The following is a 17,491-nucleotide window of genomic DNA, read 5'->3' on the forward strand; positions in this document are numbered from 1 at the left end:
AGATCAGAAACCATTAGTGGAAATTATAATAATGCCGGTGGAGTTGGGTGGCATGTCCGAAGACTAGGAGCTCTGCTGGGTCAACAGAAGTGGTAGAGTTTCTTGATAGAGTCTGAGAGCAGAAAAGGAGAGAAATAGCTAGCAGAAACCTTCCAGTAATTATTGCAAAGACTTTGGACTGGAGCCCAGGGAAGAGGATGGAGCTGTCTTTCTTACCTCTTCCCTATGCTAAAGCCTCGAAGGTCAAGAGGCCAAGGACTAATTAGTTATTAGTAGACTACTGACATAGGGGAAGGATCATCAGACTGGAAGCACAGCTCTGCAAACTTCATTTTGTTTAAAAACTGTATATTTTTCCCAGGTAACCTAAACAGCATGTATAGGAGAAGGCAAAGAGCAAAAATAGATTTTTACCACAAACTTGGCTAGCACTGCTGTTGAGACTGTGTACCCTTTGTCACATATTTTATAACATCTTTGTGTTTGACTTGTGTTAGGCTAACTTATTTAAAATTAATTCTAAGTTCAAATGCAACCGTGAGGAAAAACCGCAGTCTTTTATCCACCCACAATGATCAGTTACTCCTGTTTTGATATCCAGTGCAACAGATATTTGGCAGATTCTCCTCTGCTTCTTGACATCTCTTCAGAGTAGATGAACCTCTGTTATTTTCTGTTCCTCAGCTTTTCTGAAATCCCTGAATCTCTGAAGGATTTACTTTTCTGAGCACTGACCTCTGGGGGAGGCTGCTGGAAACGCCATACTGGTGTGATGTCAATGTTAGGGCACGAAGCTCCCAGTAAGAGCGACCAAACTAAGCCAGGCCTTTGGGTGCCAGTCTACAGCTTCAGACTGTGCTGCCCTGATTTAACTTTAATCTAAAAGTTAAAACTCCAAGAGAACCACAGAATCACAGAATATTTTTGGTTGGATGGGACCTTTGAGATGAGCCCACCAACAAAAAAAACCCAAAAAAACCCCCACCAAAACCAAAACACCCCCCCCCCCCCCCCAAATCCCAGAACACCAAACACCAAAACCAAACCAAAACAAACGCCCCCAACCGCACCCCACCCCACCCACAAACAGACACAAACCAACAATCTCGGGCACTAGAGCATGCCCTGAAGTGCCATGTCTACACGTTCCTTAAATGCCTCCAGGGGTGGCGACTCCACCACCTCCCTGGGCAGGCTGTTCCAGTGCCTGACCACTCTCTCAGTAAAGTAATTCTTCCTAATATCTAATCTAAACATCCCCTGTCTCAACTTTAGACTATTTCCTCTGGTCCTGTCATTATTCCCTTGGGAGAAGAGGCCAACAGCCACCTCTCTACAACCTCCTTTCAGGTAGTTGTAGAGGGCAATGAGGTCCCCCCTCAGCCTCCTCTTCTCCAAACTAAACATGCCCAGTTCCCTCAGCCTCTCCTCATATGATTTGTTCTCTAGACCCCTCATCAGCTTGGTGGCTCTCCTAAAAGGGAGACAGTAGTGGCATTTTTGCCTCTTAAACATCATGAATTTGTGTCAAGGTGGATAGTGGGCATCCTTGGGTTTGCCAGCTGTGGCTCCCATTCATTGCGGCAAAGTATGTGTCATGGGTTCTTTTGTCCTTATGCGATGGGGTGGGGTGTTTTGATTTTTTTTTTTTTTTTTTTTTTAAAGTAGTTCAGGTACCGAGATCTTTAAATCAGGAGTGAAGTTATTTTGGCCCTTCCCGAAGACCAGTGTAAAGCTCTGCAGTGCATGTACCTGCTGAATAAGTAATAGAAAGATATTTGACTTACACTGGATAGAAACCCCTGAGACTTGATTTCAGCCAAATGTGAAAAAACACTCTTGGTCTCTTGGAAAAAAAAAAAAAAAAAAAAAAAAGACTAGAGGGTAAGGATTCAAGACAGCATGAATGTATTTGTTACCTCGTCTGGAATTTTTCCTTGTGAATTTTTTTTTCCTTGGGTTTTGCAAAGCCTAGGAAGCCTAAAAGAATGTGCTGTATAGAAGAGTGGCCTACCTGGAGAGGACTGAACGCTTGCGTGGTGTAGCCACAGAAGAATGGGAAGCTGTACACTTGGAGCAACTGATTCAGAGGAGCAAAGATGTCACTCATAATAGTTTATGGGTTTGTTTTTGTGAAGTTTTTTTACTGGAAGAAAAAAATGTGTTAAAAAAATCTTCCATAAACATAGACAAAGAACTGAATCAATGCTGCTAGCATTTTTTACTGACTGGAATGTTCATATTTTTTAGACCATTAGAATAATGTCAGATAATGAGCTGATCTGAGGGTAAGGCAGGCAAATGTGATTCTACTGTGAATCCATTTGAGTACTAGTAGTAAAGCTGGGAAAACATGAATGCCCTTTTACAGGGTCTGGTGAGAACTCAGCACAGATAGGTCAAGGAATAGCCGTGTTCATTTTTCTGGAGGAGGCTAAAATACTTGGCTAGTTGTGTGGCTTCAGTTTTGATGACTCTTCATGATATGAAGATTCTTGAGAACTGAAACATTTTGGAAGAATTTTCTATTAGCTGAAAATATTTTACTCCTCTCCCATTGCATTGTTTATTGAGTACCTTACTTTTGAAAGTGGAACCTGGTATATCATTCACTTTGAGGTTTTTTTATTAAAAATGCCTTGCTTTATGAAGAGGTCCCTTTATCATTTGTAATGAGGAGTGGAAAATGGATGAACAAGCTTCTCTCTGAAAAATCACATTTGAAATTTCTGAGTAATGATCTGAATGGTCTGAATTAATTTATTCCCAAGACACATTGCTGTTTTGCAGAATATTCAAACTACTGTAATCAAAATTAAACTATACCCTAAGCATTTTTTTAAAAAGGCTTCAGATCACATTAAAACAATATTTCAGAGTAATAGGAATCTGTTATTTGAATTCAACTTCCTGGTTAAATATATCCTTCAGTGCTTTTATTACTTAATAAAATGTTTAAGTTTAGTTAGTGTTGTTCGTCTCATTGGCCAGTCTTGCCCAAACCATGACATGTAGGTAAGAAACTATGCTCAGTATTTTGCAGTATATTCAGTACAACAGAAAACTTTCCTTAACTTTCAATGCTTTTCTTACAGAAGATAGTCTCCTTTAGAAATGTTAAGATAATTTTAATCATTGTTTAGAGGTCAGACTTGCAATCCACATTTTTATAGCTAAATGTTACAAAACACTGCATCAAGTAAATGTTCAACACTATACTTAACAGGGCATTGAAATGGAGCCTTGGAAATGAGGAACGTGTCAAAACACATCTAACGAACAATTATAATATCACTTAGGGAAAATGTACTTTGGTTCTATTTTTTTGGATCCTATACTGTTGTAGAGGGACAAGAACATTCCTCACGTTGTAATTTGTTGAATGGCTGTTGTTTTTTCTTGTGTATTTGGTTTTAATAGGATATGTTCATATTTAAATAATAAGTACCAATGCGTGGGTAGTAGAAGCGTACATATGTGAGGTCTTGTTTGCTTGCAAACACGTTTGTGTCCATGGGATGCATAACATACATGTATACATACATAGCTGCTACTAACTTTGCAAATATCATTTTCTCAGTTGTATTCTGAATTCTAACTCTCGGTTAGAAAACCTTAAAATAGTATGTTTAATTTCACTGTGGATCATGAACATGATGTCAGCATTTAATTTGTTTACTAAGAAACTTAACTATGAAATTATGCTGTGGGCAGCTAATGCTAGGGTAAAAAATGACTGAAATTTATAACATGTAGATCATTCTTTTAAGGAGTGTAATGAGCAAGGCAGCAGTAGGATGTCTGTTATGAACTGATTGCTGAAATGAGTAATTGTCACTGAAGGGTTTTTTGTTATTGCCAGAGCTGTGACTATCTCTGGAAATTTTACTTTTAGTTTCATTGTTTTCACAGTGATGGTGCATTAAGATGTCAAGTCAAAATATTTTTTTCTAGTCCTTCTGTTCTGGTAGTTCATTTGGGAACATATATTTCTGGAACTGCAGTGTTTGGAACCACCACACTTCTTTTAAAGTTTCTGAATATTTCACAATTTTGTGTGTTACTGATCTTCTGAGAGAGCATAACTTTATAGGTTTCTTCTTTAGTTGTTGTAGACTTCTTAAACTGGTTTGCCTTTAAACACGGTTCTTCTCTGAGTGACAATGATTGACTCTGTAGTCTTCTATTAATGAGTATGATAAACCATGTGAATTAGCCAATTACTAAACACATTCTGGGGATTTTGGTGGTGATCCTGTTACACTTCTGTTAAACTTCTCTCCTCTCTCCTCTTCCTCTGTCATTCTCTGTCTCAAATTTTATGCATAAAAGGATCATGACATTCAGGAGCTTTCTTTAGGGACATGGTTGCTTGAGGTCAAAGTCATCTGACTTCTGCAACCGAAGCAGATAGGGTCATGACTTCTGAAAATGAGGTCACTGTGAAAAGCAAAAGGTGTTTATTTTCTATATTTTCAAAGGGGTATGTATGCATTATTATAATGCACTAGAAACCTCCTAAGACTACTGTTTATTGACAGAATTAATAACAAACTAGTGGAGACTGATAGCATTAGTTTATCATTAGGGGAAGACCTTTCCTCATCAAGGTGACAACCAGTTTTGTAAGCTTACTTTTGCCTTTCTAGAGCCTGACATATAAACTGTCAGAGACAGGGCAAATAATGCAGTCTCGCTAAGCTAGGCATCAGTAAGAATAGGACTCTTGGCAGTTGTAAATACTGAAATGCTTTTCTGCACAGGCAGAAACACAGTGTGAGAATTGTATGACGTGTGGCAACATCCCAAGATTTATCAAGCCTGTCTGTACTAATGAAAGTTGTTGTGTGTATTATGCTGTACAGATGGTTTTACACTTTTTGATGGGTTTTACAATTCAAGTATTTTTGTGCTGCGCTTTTTTTTTTTAACTTCCGAAGTTCCATTCCCCCATCCCATAATGTCCTTTAAAAAGATCAAAGCCATTTAAAACCAAATAAACAGCTAATTCATATGCTGTCTTTGAGTAATTCTGGCCAAAGCAAAAACTTATTTTTGCACATGATGCGTACTCTCAAATCAGTGAGAGAGAAAAAAGTGAGTTGGTAGAAGTTGATCTGGGTTTTTCTTAGCCTTACAGCTAAGAAGGCTAAATGCGCATTCAGGTGGTTGGCAGGAGTGTAGCCATCAAGACAAGGGAAGGGATTCCGCCCCTCTGTTTGGCACTTGTGAGGCCACAGTTAGACTATGGTATCCAGTTTTGGTCTCCTTTGTGGAAGAAAGACATTGGCATACTTGGAGCAAGCTCAGCACAGGGCCACCATCATAGTCAGGGATTGAACACGTGACGGGGTGGGGAGAAGGTGAGTGAACTTCATAGTATAAGGGGAGACCTTATTGCTGTCTTCAACTACTTAATGGGAGGGTGTAGAGAAGACAACGCCCTACCTTCTTGAAAGTCTACAGTGAGAAGACGAGGTAATGGACATTAAGTGGTCATGAGGAAGACTCCAATAAGATATGAGAAACTTTTTTGCTCCATAAAGGGTGGTCAAGCACAGTAACACGTGTCCAGAGACTTGTGAAGTCTTCATCCTTGGAGATGCACAAAACTGGGTTGAGCTCTGAGCAACTTGAGCCAACTTTAAAGTTTGAGCTAAGTGCTAGCATGGCCCTACATTGAGTGAAGGACTGGACCAGTGACTTCCAGAGATCCCTTCCAACCTAAATTGTTCTGTGGCCCCTACTTGTTAAGCTGGAATTGGGAAAAGATATGAAACTTGAAGTGCTTAGTTATAAATACAAAGTGCTTTTTAACATCATAAATGATTGCCTAGAGTATGAAGAGCCATGCAAATTCCTAAAAATTTCAATTATACTCTCTGATCTTACTGAAATGGTATAATGTCTCGTCACCACAGTTTCCTTTGGTTTAAATTTCTGAGGATTTTCATGTCTATATAATTTGAAGTTTAATAAGCAATCTTGGAGGACTCTGCTTCCTTAAATTTTGTATTCATTATATGCAGTTGAGACACTAGAAGAGAAGAGAGCACAAGTAAAAACTGTTGGTACTGGAAGTACACCTGGCAATATACTGAAGGCCAATGTTTTTTTTTAAACCATTTGTAGCTAAGGGGGGGTTACAAGCAGAGCAGTTAGGAGAAATGGTGATGGGCTCCCTAAATTCATTTTTCCCAGCTGACTTTCAGCCCCCCGAGCTCCTATATCCAGATCAAATGTGGCTGGAATGGGAAAAGCAAGCAGGGAGCAGCCGCTCTCTTGCTTCCCCATCCGCTTCTGCCCCTTTTATACAAAGCTGTGCAATATTTAAGCCACCTTAAATGGGATCAAAGGCAGTTAATGGGGATTTAGAAGAATCCACAAACACGCATTTGGATGGACTGAAAAGTATGCAGAGGGTATGAGTGGAGAGGAAGCTACTAGAGAGGAGGACAAAGGGTACTGTGGGTGCTAGCGAGTGTGAATCCACATGCCTAGTACCACCTCGCACATGACTCTGTCCTCGCTGGATTGACGCTTGTTTGTTCCCACTTTGGGTTCCTTAGAAACCCTGTTAAAAAGCCCCAGCAATGAAGAATCCTGCGAGTCCAAGAGCTGCTCGGTTTCTTCTTGCAGTTTTGTCTGTAACTGAACGTTCAGCAGCAGTCCGCTTCAACATTCATTTGTACCTTAAATCAGGACTTCCCAGCAGGCTGGATTTTTACAACCCGTCAGCTTTTCCAGGACTTCAAAGCATCCAGAAAGGAGTGAGAAGTTATGAAGAAGAGGTCGCTGTGGTTTGCTGGAGACATCTGCTGAAATACTTCTGACAGGCAAGGTGCCTGCCTAAAGTAGGAATGGGCTGCAGGAATGCCTTGTGCTGCAATAGGAATTGGGAGCAGTTTGAGCTCTCATCATCTGGCTTTCCACCCCTCTGCCTTACTTCTCCATGGGTGGCTTGAAGTATCCAGTGTTACTGTGGGTTCTCTGTTCAACAAAGATACTCGTTCGACCAAGAAGTGGTTTTTGTCTTATTACTGGCTTGTTTTATTGTGTTCCATAGGAGACTTGCCAATGGAATTAGACTAAGCTGCTAATTTAGCATTAAAGTAGTATTTTAAGGTAAGATAATTCATGTTATGGAATTACTATAATTCATATTATGAAAGTGAACATTTATTGATGCCTACAATGCCACAATATAGTAACTAAGATGTTACTTTCATTTCTAAGGATAAACTGTCTTATTTCAGATACCATGGCACAGTAAGTCTTTCCTTTTCAGTGACTGATTACAATAAGTGCATTTGACAAGCACAGTTCTAGTAAGTAATGCAGTCTTTGATATTATTATCTACATTTTTGTAGTGTAATTTTAAATGGGCTCTCCAAAATTAGCTCATCTTCTGTAAAGTCCATATAGGTGAAAGTACTCAGTTTCAAGGTAAACAGAAAGGAAATAATCAGTCTTGTGTTTTACAGTCCTCGTTCCATTTGTTTTTTCACTTGCATAGAGGAAGAATAAAAACAAAGGGCATTTGTTATCTAGCAAAACTCAGAAGCTATTTCACATGAAAACATAATGAGTGTGACAGGCTACAAATAGCATTGAACATGAATCTTTTACGGAAGAAAGGAGGAATGTCCTTTGGTATATTTACTTCAATCAACCCTAATAAGGCTTGTTTTATGTGTTTTATGCATCCCCCATCGTAATTATAAATCCTTGACATTTTAGCACTAGCATTTATATCTGCCAGGGAAGCTACCCACAGTCAACCCTCAAGGAATGTCTGTATTGTTACTATGGATCTCCATAACAGCTCTCAAGTAGTTACTAAGTGGCTTAAAAAATTACATCTCTATCATGCTTGAAGGGCTCATCAAACTTTGCCACAAATATCAGTGTTAAGTACCCAATCAGCTGCATTGTTTGAAGTACAGTCACGTGTGCTCATGAAGGGATAGGTTGGACAGGAAGAAGTAGAATATAAGGTCTCATCAATCAGGTAGATTTTTTTTTTTTGCCATGACCTTTCAAAAAAAACCAAAAAAACAAAACCAAAAATCAACGCAAAAAAACTAAGCCCAAACCCTGCAAGTTCAGCTACAGGGAAATAACAGGAAGATCAGGGTATCTTTTGATTTGATCACACACACAAAAACAACAGCTAGACTTTCTGAAAAGCGTGCATAAAAGGGTTTTCTCAGGAATGATTTCTTAATTTTTTTTATTTTATTTTACCTTTGTAGAAGAGTTGAGGACCTTTCCAAAATAGCAATTAAAAAAACCAAAACCAAAACACACAACAAAAGCCACAAGAGAAATTATAACAGGCTGTTAAGAAAATCTTAGAGATCTGGAAACTCAGGTTTATAAACTTAGCTAGTTACCCAAATTCAGTGACAAGACTGAGAGCTAAATGCAAGACTTGCAGTAACAAAGAAGTTTTGATATCCCAGAAGTAATGGAGAATTCAAACCCCTTCCCATGGCTATGATGTCAGTAACCACAAATCTAGTAAATTCAAGTATGTGCAGTCAGCCTAGCTCTTCAGCAAACAAAACCCCCATTGGGTAACTAGCAGTGCTGCAGCACGGGCACAGCAGGAGGGCTGGAGAAGGAGCTCCAGAGGGTCAACGTGCAGTCCTTTCTTTACATATGGCTCCATCTAATTAATTCTCTTTTAGATGTAGTAAGTGATAAGCAAGAAGAGAAACTCCAAATTTTTTTGAGAAGTAGATCTGCTGATTAAAATGTGAAGACTGGAAACAATTGGTATCTCACTGTTTGGACAAACTTTTACAGCTTAGTGATAATTTGAAAATCTTAACTTATGAACAAAATTACTTAAAGTATCACCTCTTGCCATGATGCGCATTTATGGTGAAATACAAACATTTGAAGCATTTGGCAGTATTGAGGACCTCCAGTGGCCCTGTGCTGAAATAAATCCTGCAGGGCTCTACCAATCCTGGCCTCAGATATTCCACCCTTGGTTCTTCGTTTTTGTCCTCTGCTCTGCCCCTTGGATTGTGCCAAAACAATGTCACTGTCACTTGGGTACAGATCCCTCCCTGCCACCGGCACACTCCTTTCCCTTCCCCCAGAATGAGCTGGGACTTGGACTGGGTCTGCTCTCTCTTTTTCAGGTGTGCTGCTTTTCTTCCCATTTCATATTTTCCTTGTATCCTTGCAGAGTTTTGAGAGCAGAGGCTACCAGTGTTTGTACTGTGTGCAGTAGGATTCTGTTCTTGGCTACATTTAGACAGTACCAAAAGAAATCTGAATAATAAGGGTAGGAAAAGTGTCAGGTGGTCTCTGTGAAGATACTTTGGTGTATGTAGTTTTGGCATGTAGGTAAACAAGATGAGCTAATCACCATAGCTTTCATGTAATGTATCTGTAATTTGTTTTCATATGTAGGTGTGAAGGAAGGCTGCCATATGGTGTGTATATTGGTATTTTTCCTTGACAGCCTTTATTTTAAGTTAAAGGAATTCCAAGGCAAACTATTATGCAAGAATACCATTTCAAATACTTATCAGCATATGCCAGAAGAATACCTTGAAAGAACATTGAAGAAAGGCTGTAGAGCTCCAGGAATGTTTTAAATTGAAAAATTAAATAACACTTTCATCCATTTTTGAGGTACCCTAATTACCTTAGTTCTGTCTATGTTGCGCTGTTACCAACCTTTCATCTTTTAACCATTTGAACAGGAGTCTTTTAGAAGCAATATATAAAATTTGATTTTACATTAATGAATTTGTGGAGTTCTGATAAAACTTCCACAGTGGCTTTATGAAGTTTTTTTGTTCAGCATATAGTATACTTTACTCTTGGTCTTCTTGCCTCAATCTCAAGTGTTCTTGTCCCCTTGTGGGCATAAGTTAAAAGTATAACCTGTGCCCGTAGAATAGTTACTATTAGGAAGATGAACTCCATGAGAGAACTGCAGAAATGTTGTTCCTGCTGTTGTGTTCAGACTTCATGTCTGTGCACAGCACTCTAGTGTGTGGTGTCATGGGAGCAGGGGCACAAATATTTTTCCATCTTCGTTAAAACAGACAGAGATACGTCCCTTACTGCAAGATTACGGACAATGGTAGTCTAAGAAGATGTTAACTAAGTGATGTGTTGACAGAAATTTGCTTTGCGTGGTTCAGAGTTGAAGCAGCTGGAGGATGAAGAGTTGCATTTCTTTCTTGCTGGTTTAGTTCCCTGAACTCTGACTCACCATGGACCTAGCAAGTTGTAGCACTTGTGTGAAGGAGCAGTAGAAACTAGTGGTTGGGGAAAAAGCGAAGTCAGGCCATAGCAGCCTCAAAGTAGATGTCAGATTTTGAATTTAAGATGGGCTGGTGCAAACTGCTGGCTGAAGAGGTAACTTTGCCTTTATATTGTGTTGGTGCTTGAGCGTCTTAGATGGCTGGAGTAAAGAGCTGACCTTGCTAAAAGAAAGGAGGAAAAAAGAAGAAAAAAAAGAAAAAAAAAAAAAAAAAAGAAAAGAGGAAAGGATCCCTTTTCCATTCCTACATTGGTCATATATAGGCTGCTGTCACATGCAGCCTTTCTCCATCTGTGTCTGGTTGTTTGCAAGTTTAAGCACCTGTGGAGAATTGAAGTTCTTTTGATTTTTTTAAAAATTGTTTTTTAAATTGTATTTTGAACTTTGCTGTTTTCTGGTATCAGTGCATTACATATAGAAATACTGTGTGTCTTTCTACCTTTTTGTTATGTGTTCAGGGATATATACGAGATTAAATCCTACAGATCCCAAATTGAGGGATCAAAGAGCAAGGTAGTGTGATAATGTGGTGAACTTCATTTTCTGTTGTAGATGGAGCCATTGCTTCTTGTTGTGCCACAAAGTTTGATGAAATAGTCACGAAGCTGTTCATTCACCACTCCTGACAGCTCATTGTTGAGATATGAGCGCTTTGTATGAAAAGTCTTTATTAATTGACTCAAAAAATGGAGAATTTATTTGCAGCATCATTTTGTAAGTAACTAAGAGTCACTCCCACAGGAGCACTGGGGCTCAGAAGTACAGGTACGGTTAAAACAAACACAGGCTTTTCTCTTAAATGAGCATTTGAATGAAGTCATGGATAGGGAGCATCTTAATGGGAAACAAACATGTCTTGAAGAAACTGATAATTTCATTACCTTCTGAGAAGAAGTAGTAAGAGCAGAGAATGTAAATAAAGTTTTGAATGTGAAAAAATTAAGAGGAAGGATTTCCATTCAACATGAATGAAAAATTTAATACAAATTGAGCATATAATTCCCTTTTGTGCTTTTGAATGTATTATTCCAGCTGTTGAAAATTGCATCTTTTCAATCACATACTGATGCTAGCCTATGACTGAGAACTTCTTTTAGTGATTTTTACCCTGACAGTAATTGAAAGGTGATTAATTTAATTGCAAGCAAGCTTTTATTTGGCCGTATCTTGTGTACATGCCTGGTGTTTGGGGTCAAAAAGGAAATAGTGGTGTCTATTTTTTAATTCAGTACAGAAAAGCTAGTAAAACATACGGGTTTTAACCTTATTAACAGTAATCTAGTTGTCAAAATTGTAGTTTGAAGAGAGAAATAATTATGAAACCTTTTATTTAAATTGGTGTATAGGGCAATGGAAAGTCAGCTGTTTCTGGTTTAGCAGACAAGTGCCTTAAAGCAAGATCTGTAAAGTTCTGCTAATTGTTCAAAGGTGAGGATGTTTGTCTTCAAAATTATGAGGCCCCATGAAATTTTTTATATTTAATTGAGCTGAATTAGCAAGCGCTAAAACAAAACTGTTACAATTTTCATTTGGAAGGACTTCTTTTTTTTTTTTTTTTTTTTTTTTACTGTTTCTTGTGTGGATGGTGTATACCCCAGTAGACAGTGAAGCGTGGCTGCAGTGTAGGGCTATGAGCCATGCACTCAAACACAGTCCTGCAGCTTGGGCTTATGGCGTAGAGTGCAACTGGTTTTGGAAGGACTGAGAGCTCCTGGAGAATGTTAACATTTCACATGGGAGCACAGATATGTGGGAACACTTTCTCTATTTTTACGTAATCTTGTTTTAATGTTCTGCAAGCTTTGCAATTGAATTGTCAGTAAAATATTGGAAGAGCTGTACCACAGGACACCACACAAAGTTAAAATTTGCCTATGTTGCCTTGCAACACCACTTAATGATCAACAAAAATGCTAATAAAATAGCACACTTCATTATTACTGCTTATGTTATGACTACATCAATATAAGTAGGGAGGAGTTTAGTAATCAAAAATGACAGATAAGTGCTAAGTTTTGATAATTTATTGGTTGTCTAGATAGCTGGTAGGTTGTTAATAGGAAATTACAACAATACTGGGGTTGGAACCATTTTACCTATATAGAAATACATAGATATCTTTTATGGTAAATATTCATATTCTTTGATCTTATAAAAAACAAAGATGCTTACGAACAGCAAGTGTACAAAACTGCAGCAGAGTACTAGCATAACTTCTACAGTTTACAAATGTCAGGAGTAATATTTTAATGTGTTTAAAAAAAAGAATAAACCGGCTGACCTATTTATAAATATTGAACTGGTAAATAGAAAATTAGTGTTGCAATCAATGTTGTTTTCATGATATGTTTGTGGGGGATTTCTTAATGTGTCCTGAAGTTCTTTTCCATCAGAAGAGATTTACAGTCTGTTCCAATTAAAGAATTTCCCATACTGGAAATGAGAAGTCAATTACTACAATTATTTCTGAATAGTTAATTTACATAATCTTAATTGTATTCATTCCCTCCAAAAGGCTGAAGCTGATATTTATAATGCATTGATTGATTAGCAGTGTATTTATAATGTTAGAATTGCTACTGATAAGGTGCTCCTGCAACTGCAGTCTCGAGGAGTTCTTTACTGAATAAACATTTTAGAAGACAAATGGCTGTTTATTTCATTGGTGAGGAAAAACCATCTTTGCTTCTTTGCTACCATATTGCATCTTTGCTACCACCACATCCAGTACTGGAAGTATCTCCTTTCCACACCCTCTAAAAAATGGGGAGTTTAACTCTAGATCATGTTACTTAATGGTGTGTTCTGTACTGTAAAGAAATATATTTTCCTTGGTTTTTTATTCTGTCAAAATACTGCCTAGGTGTAGACTAGGGAACTGCGGGCTTTTCACTGAAGTCCTTCAAGGAATGCCAGCCGTAAGAAACTTCCCCACTTTCAGATGAGTGTGAGGGCTGTGTGGTTTAGCTCTGAGAAGACTTCTTCCAGCTATTTGTTGAGCTGTATTGCAGGTGTTTCCCTGCTGTAGGCTTGCACCTGTGCCCTGCCTGCTCCAGCTTGGAGTATGGAAACAGAGCACTGCCATGGATTAGGTGGGGGCTGGGAAGAGGAGTGGTGACAGAGGCATCTTTTTCTCCTGACTCTACTGTGGGAGTTGGGAGGAGAGGAGCTGATGTGAGTGTCCCTATCTGCTGAACCTTCTTGAAAGCGGAATTGATACAATCATCAAACCATTTGCAATCCTTCCATATAATTAGGCAGGTGAAGACCTGAGGGTTTTATCTGCTTTCAGACATTGTGGTTTCTATATGTCATTTTGCCTGAACCAAACTAATTTTTTACTGGCTATTAAGGCAGTTATTTGAGTTGTAACCTGTTAGTTCTTGGGAAGTGTCACCCAACACTATGGCAGGTGCTTTAAGGATCCTTGGTGGAGCAAGGACACAACAAAGTTTTTGTTACAATCAAAACTTTATTTTAACCTGGGCCCTCTGCAGGTGAGGTTATCATACAAAACTAACACCCAAAACCCTCTGGAGATAGGGTCATTCACTAATGTCCTAGGCCCGCTGCTGGTTGACTCATTTGAACACATCAGCCATAACTTAAGCTCAAGGCACATACAGGCATACATACCTTTAAAGGTCACGTAGTACAACCCCCTGTGCAATGAGGAGGGACAACTTCCACTATATCAGGTTGCTCAGAGCCCCATCCAACCTGACCTTGAATGTTTCCAGGGATGGGGCATCTACTACCTCTCTGGGAAACCTGTTCCATTGTTTCACCACCCTCATCGTAAAAAAATGTCTTCCTTATATCTAGTCTAAATCTACCCTCTTTCAGTTTAAAACCATTACCCCTTGTCCTATCACAACAGGTCCTGCTAAAAAGTTTATGCCCATCTTTCTTATAAGCCCCCTTTAAGTACCAAAAGGCTGCAATAAGGTCTACCTGGAGCCTTCTCTTCTCCGATCTGGACAACCCCAACTCTCTCAGCCTGTTCTCATAGCAGAGGTGCTCAATCCCTCCGATCATTTTTGTGGCCCTCCTCTGGACTTGCTCCAACAGGTCTATGCCCTTCTTCTGTTGGGGGCCCCAGAGCTGGATGCAGTACTCCAGGTGAGGTCTCACCAGAGAAGTGTAGAGGGGTAGAATCACCTCCCTTGACCTGCTGGCCATGCTTCTGATGCAGCCCAGGATGCTGTTGGCTTTCTGGGCTGCGAGTGCACATTGCCAGCTCACGTTGAACTTCCCATCAACCAACGCCCCTAAGACCTTCTCCTCAGGGCTACTCTCAGACCATTCTCCACCTCGCCTGTATTTGCGCTTGGAATTGCCCCGACCCACGTCAGGACCTTGCACTTGGCCTTGATGAACTTCATGATGTTTGCACAGGCCCACCTCTCAAGCGTGTGTCGAAGTCCCTCTGGATGGCATCCTGTCCCTCAGATGCGTCAACTGCACCACACAGTTTGGTTCATCTGCAAACTTGCTGAGGGTGCGCTCAATCCCACTGTCCATGTTGCTGACAAAGATGTTAAACAGTACTGTTTAACCACTTAATATATGTGCCAGCAGGAGTGGCAGTGCAAGGCCAGACTGCTGCTCTGGTCTCTCCTGATGACCAGTGGAAAACAGTGTAAGAAAATATATAGAAATAGGGTAATTCTAATATCAGTGTTCTTCTGGCTTACCTTTCTGATTTTCACCACTACATGTTTTGGGAGTTTTTGAGTCTGAGGTAGTGCTTGTGTATTTCCATTTAACAGTTCTTGCTGGTATTTTCTATCAGGTTGTCTAATTTTTTTGAGCCAATCCCTACTTTTGATTTCTGCAGCATCCTGGGGCAGCAAGTGTAGAATATTACAACTTAATGTAGGATTTACTATGCTAGAGTGTGAAACCGTGGGGAAACTTAGCTTGGTCCAGCTGAGGAATTCACTTGTTTATTCCTGTCAAATCACAGCTGAGCTCCATTTACTCTTTTCTGCATTGCAGATGGTCATGCGAACTTCATATCCTACTATTATCTAAAGTGCTTTCAGTGTCAGGGTCCTACATAATCTCAAATTTCCTCTTCATTAGTAACTGCTGCTTTCTTAAAAATTAAGTTTCCACATCAAAAGTGAAATTGAGAAAGCAAACCTTTTGATGGGCAACAGTTGTGGAACTCCTTGAATCGTGATGGGCTTCCATAATAATATGTACATGAATAGTCATTTTAGAAATAAACAAAAGACACCACAGATATTTTTTTTGTTGTTGGTACTGGAGAAAATTGCCATAGTCTGTTGGTGTCTGTCTCTATGGCGGCCTTTTTGGCTGTATGTAGTTGTGGGGCATAACGATGTCTTGGTGATGAATTCAGATGAATGTTCATTGTATAGCAATAAGGTACACAGACAGTTGTCTTTGTTATTTGGGTTAGTGTTTCCTATATGCTTTGGACAAAAAAAAAGCCAAATTGGATGTTGTAAGAGCTATTTGTGAGGCCACGGAAAGGAAAAAGGCTCCATATGGAAAAGGAAAGCAAGTTTTCTACCAAATTATTTAAAGGGGTTTGTGTGTTTCTGAAATATGCATTGGTAAATACGAGCTGACATATTTCTAGCAACCAAATTATAAATGAGTGGAAGACCTGAAAATGTCAGTTTCTTTCTTAGAAGCACTTCAGGATTTTTCTTTTCATTTTTCTTTTCTTTTCCCCCTCATACATTCATTCTTTCCCTTAGGCAAATGAATTCCTTTAAATGTTCGTCTCTTTGTTTCAGAATACTACTTATCATAGGATATAATTTTTGACACGTGTCATGGAAGCCTCAGAGGAGGTTTGATGTACTAATATTTTTATATAAAGAGTGTGTATGCATGCCTTAAAATAACACAGAGAGAAAGTAGTAAACTCTATAAAATTGTGTCTTTGTATATCTCAATATTGCCTAACTAGTTGTATGTGTTGTGGTCTTTTTCAGGATTAACTAAGAAAAACCTTAGGTTAATCCTAAGGAGTTCAGAAAAAGTGAAATAAATTAACATCTTAAGACAAAGATATCTTATACAAAGCTTATTAGGCAAAAGTGTTTATTGTTGTATGGCATGAGAGCTGTGCCACATCAGGAAGTGGGGAAGGAAAAGTGCTTGAAACTGCTGCTGTTACCTCATCCTCTCTCCAAGAGGGCTTTGGAGCATCAATTGTCCCATCAAGTGATTGAGAACAGCAAGTCTTCTAATTTGTTTAGTTTCAATGGGAATTATTAAATTTTTTTTTATTGTTTTCCTGAAACTCTAACACAGCTAACTCGCTTCCTGGAACTGTAACACAATTTACACTCAGCCGCATGTGTCCAAGTCACTTGTTGATGAAGCTGTATACATGTTATATGATCACTTCATATTAGCAGGGACCAAAAGGAACATCCCTGTGAAAGGCCAGGTTAACTGAGGCAAAAAATGATTTTTCTGGTGTTTATCATTTTCATGTCAACATTAATGTGAGTTTGGACAGCAGACTTTGCAGTCTGTTGTTGCTTAATCCTGACCTTCCTGTGTGCCTGAAGTTGTGGAAGAGCCATTGGCTGAGAGAGTTTTCAGAAGCGATGTATCTGGTACAAGCTTGCAGGAGAGAATGCGAGGAGATGGTAGAGACGTGTGTGTACGTGTGCCTAGTTGAGCCATCCTTACAGAGGCATAGGTTGGGTGATTATGGAAATTCCACACTCTGTCATTGTGCTGGATGTGTCTTGTCCTTGGAACGTAGTTATTATGTACTTATAAATAAAACATATATCTTCTTGTTCAGTACAGCTTCCATGGTTGGGTTACCTTTGGGCAGTGTGTCAGTCAGTAGCATTACATATTTTTAAAACAGTAACAACCCACCACCCCCAAGAATTAAATGCTCTTCTGTGTTTTTAAGTATGTTCAGCCCTAAATGTTTTTGGAACAATGTGAAATGCTCACTTATGGTAGCATGATAATTCTGAGAAAAGCACGCCAGCAGAGGACGGTGCTGAAATATATACTTAAGTCATATTGAAGTCAATGCATTTAAACACAAATGCACATGCTTTCCTGAATCTGTGTGTTTACTGTCGGCTGTTCTGAAATAAAATCATTACATTTGTACTCCCAATGAAGGATTAATTTTGCTTTTAGAAAAAAGCAGGTGATGTTTGTGAATACTTAAAATATAC

At 39.1% G+C, this 17,491-nt stretch overlaps 1 protein-coding gene across 4 annotated transcripts in view; it reads left to right on the forward strand.

Annotated features, from left to right (window-relative positions):
- PARD3B (par-3 family cell polarity regulator beta) overlaps positions 1-17,491 on the forward strand; it is a 423,552-nt gene that overhangs the window by 116,168 nt on the left and 289,893 nt on the right. The window lies entirely within an intron of this gene.

The sequence above is a fragment of the Numenius arquata genome, chromosome 3 (assembly GCF_964106895.1).
Source record: "Numenius arquata chromosome 3, bNumArq3.hap1.1, whole genome shotgun sequence".
In the NCBI taxonomy this organism is placed as follows: domain Eukaryota; kingdom Metazoa; phylum Chordata; class Aves; order Charadriiformes; family Scolopacidae; genus Numenius; species Numenius arquata.